This window comes from Buceros rhinoceros, unplaced genomic scaffold, assembly GCF_000710305.1.
Source record: "Buceros rhinoceros silvestris isolate BGI_N320 unplaced genomic scaffold, ASM71030v1 scaffold2386, whole genome shotgun sequence".
Classification (NCBI taxonomy): Eukaryota; Metazoa; Chordata; class Aves; order Bucerotiformes; family Bucerotidae; genus Buceros; species Buceros rhinoceros.
In genome coordinates, this window is record NW_010419126.1 from 5,901 (window position 1) to 16,591 (window position 10,691).

At 38.5% G+C, this 10,691-nt stretch overlaps 1 protein-coding gene across 1 annotated transcript in view; it reads left to right on the forward strand.

The window, feature by feature from the left end:
• Positions 1–8,110: 8,110 nt before the first annotated feature.
• Positions 8,111–10,691, forward strand: part of LOC104495754 (gamma-aminobutyric acid receptor subunit pi-like) — a 33,556-nt gene continuing 30,975 nt past the window's right edge. Inside the window, exon 1 of the mRNA XM_010138765.1 lies at positions 8,111–8,174. The gene's annotated coding sequence lies outside the window, so the exon portion shown is untranslated. The remainder of the gene's footprint in view (positions 8,175–10,691) is intronic.

Sequence of the window (10,691 nt, forward strand, 5' to 3'; positions counted from 1 at the left end):
AAATACCTGCAGTTAAGTCTTACATATGCAGGAAGGAATCCTGCTGTGAGTGCATTTGCTAAAGAAATGCCTGACAGAGGGACGGTCCAGATGTACAAACATGCCAAGAGGCAGGCTTTTCAATGGAACGAGCCAGCTCAGTAAGCCCCATTAAAAAAAGGACAGAGAAAAATGTGTGTGTGCACGCAAGCGTGTATGCACATGCAGCAGTTATTTATATATCCAGTTTAAGTATTGTTTGTGAAGCTGCTTAAGACTTCAGTAGCTACCCAGTTCTGTTCCTCAGCTGGCATGTGGTGTCCCTTTGCAGTGATAAGCTGCCAGACGACATGGCAATTAAATCTCTTGATTAGTATTTCTTATACAGAAATAAGAGAACCTCTCCTTCCTGTTATTTCCATGCTCTCTCTCTGAGCATACAAAATGAATCCACGTACCATAGATTGGATTTGACCTTTCCTGCGACAAGACAAAGTCTCCGCCATATCCCCCCATAAAATTACTAAATTGGATGTGGGTTAAGATCTGAAGGTAAATCAGTTGCTTTAGAAAGAGGTCATTCATTTTGGTCTTCAGTACTGTAAAAACTAAAACCAAACAGGTGCAGAAATATCCATAGGTTTCCTTAATCTGTTTATAAAGGATCTTCAGACACATTAGGAACTCATAGTAGCAATTCAAAAGCTAAATATAAAAGAAGCTTTATGAAGTACTTATGAAGTCAGTAAGAGGTTTTCTGGAAAACCAGAAAGATAATACTTATTTTTAGCGTATTTTCCTGTGAGATAAAGATAGTGAATGTAGAAAGTACCCAGCCAAACCCAAACCCAGATACGCAAAAGAGATCCCATAATATGCACCAGGAGTGTTACAGAATCAGCATTTAGAGAGCAATGTTCTGACAACACCATCTGCTCATTTGTGCTGTATCTTCCTATTACAGGCTCTCTTAATGTCTCATGCGTGATTTTCTGTGGAAGTCTGTAGGAGTGTATGATTTATTTTGACATTAATATTTACCAAGCTGGTGTATGCTTAAAGTGTCCAAGATGCTGAGAATTTTTACTTGTTTAAAAAGTCATTGAAATGGCTTTAATTTTTCTTTGGAAACATTAACATTTGGAGACATTAACAACTTACTTTGTCACTTCAGCACTGTTACATTCAAGTCAGATACCATTCACGCTGCATTAATTTCAGTAAATACCACTAGTGTTGCTCTTACTAGAACTATAGACTGAAAGAAAAATTTGGGGTAAAAAAGTTCACTATCATTTTGCGTTAGTCACTAAAGGATGGTGGAACAAAGCTTCAAGTTGTGAAGCTTCAAATTCTTTACTGTCAGTGATTTATTGTGAAGTTAAAGTGCAGAGGCTCCTGCAAAATTCATTCTGGACATTGAAAATAGTATTGTTCAATTGTCCTTTCCTAAAACCTACAACAGATGTTTCATTTGTGTTTATTTAACAGTAGTCTTGCAGATTCTGGGTGGGTAATATTCCTGTCATGTAGGGTTTTTTTTTTTTAATTTTGGAGCGAGTCAGTGCTTTGATGAAATATAGCAAAAGTCTGCACAGTCCATGAATGTCAGATCTGTTGCATGACTGCATTAAACTATTAATTGATACTCGTTTCACTCAGAAATGGATTACAGAGCTGACAGATTACTTAAAATAACCATTATGGGTGTGAATCATACTGACAAAAGCAAAGAAACCTGGTTCAGAAGAAAACACCTCGCTTCAGCCAAACACTTTGATGACTGTGGGTGGAACATCTTATTTATATACAGTCAAAGGATCTTTTTTTAATAGGTAGAAACACGTAATTTCAATTTTCCTCATTAACAAAAAACTTACCGAAGATATGTATCATAGGTATTGTTACTACCCTTGTACCAGAGATGTAGCTCTTAAACAGCTCTGTGCTCGAAGGTAGGGTTTGGTATTTCCCATTCAGAGAAGTGCACTGATATGCCATGGGTGCACTCGTTTACAGGCATGAATAGCAGAGGCAAAATTCAGTGTTCATGATTCACCTGCACACGACTGTATTATTTTTCGAAACAATTTCTTTTCCTAATATTTAAAGGACAGATGCAAAAATGAAAGAGCTGTAGCATACTGGAATGCAGCTTCTATTGGGAAGTTAAATTATTGCTGATACCATGTCTTTTTTAAAGTTTTGATTTTTTTTTAATTGTTGTAGCAGCAGCTATTCAAGAGACAGTATCTTTAGTGTTGAAAACCTTGTGAAATTTGTATACTTGAAATGCAAATGTGTTGCAAAACATTACCTCTGCACTTTTTTTTTTTTTTAGGAGCTACAAGGACATTTGAAACCATTCCTGACAATGTGCATTCTTGGATGCTGCAATCTCAGAGCCCTTTTTCTATTGATGCTGTGTAGGTAAGAAATATTTGCTAAAAAAAATAATATTTCTTCAATGTATAGTAATATCGGTTGGTTTACAATCAATTTACATAAAATCAAAAATATATCTGACTGGGTGAAAAAGCCAAATCTACTTGACGGTTGAATCTTGCTTCTTACAAAGATTAACCAACCTGGATATTAATAACAGGATTGGACTCCTTCATGAATCATCTCAGTTGCCTTGATTGAGTTACAGATTTTTTTCACTGAGGAGACTGATGGTGGGAAAAAAAGAAAGGAATTTAACCTAAGCAAATGATCCTTCAAATGAAGTATTACTGTGTAGAGAGCGTGAATATCGTATCAGATCCTTAGCAAGTTTAGAAGGGCACATGGTCCTCGCCTGGAACGTAGCACCTTGCCCAAGGACAGAAGCATGAGGTCCACCTAAATATACTATAAGCTTGAGGTACTAAAGTCATTGTGCATATGTTACTAAAAGAGACTGTCTTAAAGAGAATTACATGGTTAAAACATTGTCTTCCTACTCTCTGTTGATGAAATTGTGAAATCTTCAGGAAAGTTGAGTTGTGTTAAGCTGGAAGGTGAAACTGAAACTGATGCCTTTTGTGTAAATGTTTCCCTGCTAATGGTGCGGTTGCCATGACAAAACACTTAAGATAGAAATGGAACACTTAAAATATATTCCTTATATATATACTTATATTCTATATAAGTAGCTCTAATTAAAAAAATGCAAACACGGTCAGGTTAAACATTGTCAGTACCACCTTTAACTGAAATACTGCGAGTTGGTTAGCCAGTTCTCTGTGTAGAATTGCTTCACCTGCTTGGTCTCCCAGTAAATTCCTCCAGAATGCTGAACTTTAGCTCAACTGGGTGTGCAAACACCTGTTCAGGTAAAGCCTCCACTTGGTTGTGAGGGCAAGTGTAACAGTCCTCTGGAAGCGAGTTTAAAGCACCCACCTTCCCCAGTGCTATGAAGAGATACTGTCCAAAACACACACTTCCCTTCCTCTAATTCCACCTTCTTCCTCATCAGCTGTGGCTTGCCACACTCCACGATGACTGGATCATCCATGGCTTTGCAGTAATAAAACACAGCTAAAAGACCAGCAAAATTTCAGAAGCATCTAACAAGGAGGAAAAATTCCCCGAGATGTTCAGCCTGCAGTATATAATTGTTTTCATTATTATGGGGTAGATGTTGTAAATCCCCTCTAACAGTTTCACGTGTCTGAGAGTATCCAGAAGCACAGACAGTTAATTCCTGTGTAGTATCTGTGGGAGGTATGTGCACGCAAAGCACCTGTTTACCTTGGACACACGTGCACAGCATTGAGCTGATCCAGTCATGTTGTACCCAAATCCAAACACAGGCTGAGAAGCAGCTCTGCCCCTTGGCTAGCTCACAGGTGATGCTCAGGTACACAAGTGCCTTTTTCCAGTGCGTACATTGGGAAGGCTTGGTGACAGTGCTGTTTAAACAAAAACCATCCTGCTTTGCAAAGAAATAGAGAAATATTTCTAAGCAATATGCGAGGACTAAGGTGCACTGAAGCAAGGGCCAGGATTGCTCCTCAAGAGGCCCCTTAGCTATCCCACTTATATAAGCTCTAGCTAATGTATAGTTTTCTCTACCGAGTACTTTATAATCAACAATAGTGGTTTGGGTTTTCGGTGGGTTTTGTTTGTTTGTTTGTTTGGCTTGTTTTAAGTTTAGAAATCGCCAGAGCCTCATCTTCCCTGTCATATATAGAGAACATGATCTGTCACAATGCACATGCTTGAAGTGTCACATCAAGCTATCGGGCTCCACCTTACTTTAACTTCACTTTCGGCACTTGACATTAAATTACATTACGATCACATCAGAGACATATATACTAAACTCAGTGTCCAGGGGTTGCCTGGATGGTCAATTTCCCGGAAACGTATTTATGAAGAAGCAGAAATAAAAAAAAAAAAAAAGAGGCAAATGTGTCAGAGTAATGAATAGAACTCACACTTCAAATCTCTATCAGGAATCAGTTTAAGTAAATACATGCTATTTGGTCCCCAGAAGGGCTCCCATTCGTCTCAGGAAGGGTGTTCGCAAATGAAAGAATGCTAGCCTAGGTTTATAAGGTCAGATCCAGAAAATTCTGTGGGATTTTGGTTTTTGGTTTTTTTTTTGGCTGAGTTTAAGAGCACTTATATCATTTAAGTATCTGTTCCTGTATCTGGTAAGTGGTAACTTAATGCCACTGTTCCAGCCTCACCAGTTTACCAAAACCCCCTGACAAGGTTACAAAAAACCTGGCTGTTTTGAAGCAGAGAATTAATCAGTGGTGTGGGTGTTTCTGCTGCAGTTTACCTACAAAGACTGTACAAAAGCCTGTATCCTTGAGCAGTCAGGTATGAAACAAGAAGTAACACCTTTGTTTGCATCTGTAAACCTTTCGCCTGTCAGTGGATTGCCTGGAAAAAGGTTTTTTTCCCCTACCTTTTCCTGAGGGGTTGTTTTAAAAGCTTGCTCAGACTGTGTTTGGCATTTTGTTTCTCCCTTCTTGCAGTTCTAGGGTGTTTCTGCCTCTTCCATGATAACTTCTGACTAAAAATAGCCAGGAAAAATATTCCCCTACATGTGTCTAGACTGTACTTTTGTTTTAAGTGGTGATAGACACTACTGTTTAGGGCAGATGTTCCCTTTTCCCCCTCCAGTTACCCAATTCTGTTAAGACACTAACTTGAAAGTGTCTTAAAAAACAAACAATTGTTGTAGCTTCCAAGGTTAGCTTAGCCTGTAAAAAATACGAAGTTTTGGAGCCGTAAGTGTAACTAAGGAAATTAAATAATTATAATTCAGATTTTATAAAAGCAGGCATGGGTCATTGAATCTGAAGAGTTTAAAACATGTATTATACAGGACAGCCCCGAACAGGTAGACGTTCCCGACTGCCAAATAAAGATATATTCAGTTTTCTTTTGTAAAAACTGATTCTCTCAGTGGCTGGAACAGCTGTTTCAAGACAGTTCCAGACTTAGATGCATGCCAGTGTTCAAAAACATTAAGCAAATGGAGGAACTAAACCATATGCAGTTAGTTAAATAAAACGCCACAAATACTGGGCAAAAGAGAAACTTAGATGCATTGACTAGAAGATGTACATGCATAAGAAGAATGAGTCTCAGCTTTTGCTTTTACCCTTTGTGATCCCTGCCCAAGGCTATATGACAGAATATAGGAACGGGTGCAGCTGTGATCTCACTCTTGCTCAGTGATGAATGGGGCACGTGAATTGAAGAACACTTTGTAGGAAACACAGCATCCTCCCTTCAAATGTGTATAAGCAAAACCACTTAAGACACAACAGCTGTAGCTTCCTTACCTTTCAACACTCACGATCTGCTTCTGAGTATCCCCAAAGCTACCAGGATGGTGACGCTCACACTCACATTTAGCAGACATCAGGTTCCCCTCTCACATGTTGGCTTACTACGACAGGATGTCTCAAAGATTGTATAGCAAAACAACACAGAAGGGACAGTGTCCCATTAATTCAATTACTGCACAACAGCTTTTCCATGCCAACAAGTTCTTACTTAACGATAAAAATCAAAGACCAAAGATGAGGCTACACCTCATGTATTGATGAGGGAAATCAAGAATTACCACAGATGATTTAAGGGAAGGACTTCCATACAATAATGCCAAATATTTGAAATATATTTGAGAAAATAACTGTTAATGATAATCACCAGACCACTCCACAATTGCATACTCATGAGCAGAACAGTATTATACTCCTGCAGTCGAAAAGGACGAGTTTTCCTTTATTGTTCCACAATACATGAAAGTTATTCAAGAAGAATCCAGTACAGCTGTGAAATTCAACTCACGCAGCTCACTGAACACTTAGCTAAAATTACATATAATTTAGAAAAGCAAAAATATCTGTTGCAAGTACAGTATTTGAGAAATGAATTTAAGTACTTTTCTATTCCAACACTTTTGCGCAACATAAAACTGGCCTTTTTATTTCCACCCACATTTCAATTCAATGTGACCATGCTTGTTTCTTTAGGACACATCTTACAGGAAAAACATTACTTATTTCAATGCTGGCATTACTCAAGACCGCACTTTAAGTACAGTAATAACATAGTGCTCTAGCAATAAAAAAATTAAAAAAATAAGGGAAATAAATAGGGTCATTCAAATATCTAAGATATATAAATTACAAGATTGCTAAAGAAAAAGAGCTGCTTATGTGGGAATAGGGTCTGGTGAACAGAAAAATTCAGATAAATAAAAAAGGAACACAGCAACAGTAGCACTGCAAGACAGTGCTAAAATCTAAAATCACAGAGTGATTTGGCCATGTACATTCGGTGGGATCATTTTAGCATTCAAGTTTTACTAGTCTAAGATACTGGATTATTACTCATGGATAAAAATTGCAGTTTCCTGAGAGAATAGCTCAAACTCTCTGAGAAACATGGTAAAATTAAAATCAAAGGAGCAAGCTTTGGAAAGCTACAGGAGGCCCAGAAATATCATTAGAAAGAGCAAGCAGTTTTCAGTTTTTCCTCAGCCTCTGCTGCAGCCAACTGGGCTTCCTTGAGTCAATCAATTATTTGCTTCTTACCTTCATACTACAGAAAAGCCATTCCCCCGCTTTTCCCAAATCATTGGCAACGAGCAGTCAGTACCACTTATCTTAATTTGTGAAGAGCCTGAATCTGTGATGGGTGAGCGGACCTGCTTGCGCTCTCAGGGTGCTCACCTTAGGGTTTAGGCAGGAACGAACAGTAAAGCTGTGAAATCTTTTGCTATGGGACTGCTACCTTAAGTATGACAGCCCTTAACGGCCCCAGGTGTCTCTCCCAACAGCTCCTGACTGTCAAGGCCTGTAAAAGCTGAAGGGGGCAGAATATATGGAAATGAATCATGATGTGGTTTGAGTAAAGAATTGTAATTCCAGCGTGCGTCTTCCCTAGTCTGTGTGCATCCTCCCAGTGAGGCTGTTGTAGGGGCCCCAGGGCAAAAATGGAGTTTGCAATTACTTATTTATATCTGGCTTCTGTGGATCATGTTTGTAGCTGTTTCCAAACAAAGGCGTGGTTTGCATTGTCATCATGCTTCACTGTTTTTACCCAACAGGATTATTTCCATAACCTGTTTAAAAATTGTGTTGTAAAAGCAGGATTTCAAAACTGCTCTTATGCACTAATCTCTGAAGCTGGTTTCTGTCTCTCTCCAGGAGCTAAACTGAATGTATTTCATTATGTAAAAAGAAGCTTAATTTTAAATGCTGAAATAAAAAAATCAACACCCTTCCTTCCCACATTCCTAGATTATAACAGTAATGCCCTATTTACCGAGAAGGGATTAACGAAAACCAAACTGTTTCTCAGGTGAGGTGTTAAGAAATTATAGACTTTGAGGTATAAAAATGTTTTTTTTTTTCCAATAAGAGATTAATACAGCTTATAAAATCTGATGTTTTCTAGAATGTTATTTTCCTACAGTGCTGTGAAATGCAAACACAGTTGTTTCATGATATATAATCTGATGGGCAGTAATCATCAGTAACCTTGAAACTAATATGGCATTTTCCTGGAATGCTATCTCTCCTATAATTGCTGACGTCCTTTGAAAACAGTCTGACATTTTTTCATTCTTTTTAGGTCAATGCAAATTTCTGAAGCTGAAGGAAAAGGTGAAATTCTACCTCCAACTGTACAAAAAATAATAAAAGGGTACAACAAGTATTTACGTCCATTTTTTGATAGTAAGTAGAAAAGCCTTGTTAACAAGATTGAGCCATAACATAGTGCAGTGTCTGAAACTCAGTAATGAGAACAAGTATTTTTGTGCTGTGCTTTTTTTTTTTCTAGTGTTGACAGTGACCGATCTGATTATACATGATGTACTATGTTATAATAAGATATAACAAAATAGCTTTTGTGGCCCAAGGTGAAACATATATGTCAACTCCATTTACAAGCAAAACTTCCAGACTTTGGTAGGAGTTTTGATTAGAGATAAGAAAGTTTTATATATCATTATGGCTTGGCTTTGCGGACGAAGATTTGGGAAGGGCTTTACCCACGCTTACTGCAAGTGCGCTGATGGCTGAAAAGGCCAATGCGGGATAGGCAAGACCGGTTGCAAAGAGCACAGTGGAAGGTCTCCTTGGGTGGTACAGTCGAGGCACGGTTCTTTCTGCGCTGTCTTTTCTCCTCAAACTGTTCGTAAAAGCATGGGCAAATCTCATTACTATAGCATGTATCACGTGCATCTACTATAAGATTGCAAGAGAATTATTTAATGCTTCTTGCCTTGGGTCATAAAGGTCACTGAACTAGTTCACTGCAGAACTGAGGGAAAAGGACTCAAAAATGTCAGTTCCCTGTGCTAGGCGGCCACGGTCACCAGGTTGGAGGTTCCACATAGTCTACTGCATCAAGGCTGATTTTACTGCCCTGCAGTGCAGTCAATGTCAGGCACCTGAAATCTCAGAGACAAACATCTTCTTTGCTTGAATCAGGCTATTGCATGTATCAGAAATAATGAAGAGTTATGAGGTGGGATGAAGATCTCTGCTTGGAGTAACTGCAGAACTCTGAAAATGTTCTGCATGTTGCGAAGATGCTCTCACCACGAATCTGTCAGGAAAAAAAACCTTACAGAGTGAATGCTAGGAAATAGTTCTTCAGCTGGATATTCAGGAATGTTAGAGGCTTCAAATGAAGACTTTTATATCCCACTTAAAAAGAATTGACTAAAGAGTTTCTCAGACCATACCGTTACCTCTTGCCACTGAAATACCTGGTGAGACTATCAGCCTGTTCAGTAAGGAGACTCCACATCATGTGCAATTTCTGAATCCATTTAATAAAAGAGATGAGATTCAGGTCCAGGTCAGAAGCAGAGCTAGTAAACCATCTAAATCCTCAGTTAACAAATCAATGGATTATACTGATCTGTGTGACCACAGCTATCCTAGCTTTGTTCAGCATAATGTTTTCCTTATTTCTATGGATATTATCTGCCTGCAGCTGGTTATCTTGTACCTGCTCTTTGTGAGAAAGATTTCAGTATAACTGGCTTTACTCAGAACTATATCAATGCCTACAGCACACCTGCTAAATAGGTGATGAAGCCAGAGTATTGATTTAGTCATTCATACCTCTTCTATGTCCCTTTTTTTTACCTTTTGGAAGTGAGAGAAACAGAAATATTTACTGATCAAGGAGATGTTATGGCACCTCGTTAGTTCTTTGTTTAATAAACCCTCCATTTGCCTATTTGTGTTTGGTCCTTGTGTTGGGACTGACAGATGACTGGAAATCAACCTAAGCAGGTACAACTCAGCTAGTGTCATTAATGAGTGGATTATGAAGGTATTTTTCATTTGAATCCAATGACTGTGCATAACAACATAAAAATTGTCTCCTCTCCTTGCATGGATTTCAACTAACATATTTCTGAACTCTAAGCCTGGATTAATCTCACTTTACTTTAGTCACCTCCTCCCCCGCAGGTCACCCCTCCAGACCCTTACTGTCCAAATGCTGCCATATATGCCTGAAACAGACTGTCGTTCCCGTCTCTAGGCATCTAAATTAGATGCCTAAAGTCAGATTAGTTGAAGTCAATCTTAGCATATCAAGGTTTGCAGACAAGTAAAATTGACTATTTTATGCTTGTCCAGTTACTAATTTATGGGGGTACTTCTACACAGTGTTTAGTACAGAGGAATGCCAGCTGGACTGGTTATGTGGCTCTGCCCTCATCTGAATGTTGCTATTAAGAACACTCTCTTTCCTTAACTATAGCATTTCGATGACCCTCTTTGAGCTCATTCATCAAGCAAGAGTTAATAAAATGAACAGATAGACTCGAGAAGTTCCACCAGTGAATTAAAAAATTATCTAATCTAGAATGATTTTAGCCATTCTTTGGGCTAGGATATAAAATACACCTATACTAGGGTTAGTACATGTTACCCCCTAACATAACAATACCCATCCTAGACTTCTAGATAGATGTGAATCAGATTCATCATCTGGTTGGAAGAGACTTTTAAGAGCATTGAGTCTGACTGTTAAGTCTTCTATTCAACCCGTGGAAGTCGTCTGTAGAAAAGCTGACAGTCATTTCCCTTAAATGCGCTACATAACCCTGACAAGCTATCTCAGCAATACAAGCTGATTTCAACATCAGGTTTTCTGCTGAAACTGTGTGGACCAATTTTATAACTTCAGGTGCTATGCCAACTCTCTCAGAATTAATGAGCAATTCC